Genomic DNA, 496 nt, shown 5'->3' on the forward strand with positions numbered 1-496 from the left:
ATGGCAAGTACACACTTGTATGTATGTGCTTGCAAGTCGACTCTTCCTTGTGTGTACTAAGTACACTGTTGGGTTCGCAGAGAAATTACGTAATCCTGTATTTGAGGCTCGACGAACTCCGAACGTACTCCGCATACTCCGACTGTACTCCGGGTGAAATTTGTCTGTATTCCGAAGGCACTCCAGTTCGGTTGGACTGTATGCACTCCAGCTTTACTCCGCGTATTCTACTTGCAGTCGACTGCACACATGTGTTCACGAAAAGCCAAGTTGTCGACCCGTCGCGCGAGAGTCCCTGTATTTGAATATTTCTAGTCACGAATATTTCTAGTCGTGAATATTTCTAGTCGCGAATATTTCTAGTCGTGCATATTTCTAGTCGCGAATATTTCTAGTCGCGAATATTTCTAGTCGCGAATATTTCTAGTCGCGAATATTTCTAGTCGCGAATTTTTTATGAAAACGCTTGACCTACCCCCTAGTTGACCTACCCGTA

This window comes from Frankliniella occidentalis, unplaced genomic scaffold (assembly GCF_000697945.3).
Source record: "Frankliniella occidentalis isolate FOCC.00 unplaced genomic scaffold, Focc_3.1 Scaffold788, whole genome shotgun sequence".
NCBI lineage: Eukaryota > Metazoa > Arthropoda > Insecta > Thysanoptera > Thripidae > Frankliniella > Frankliniella occidentalis.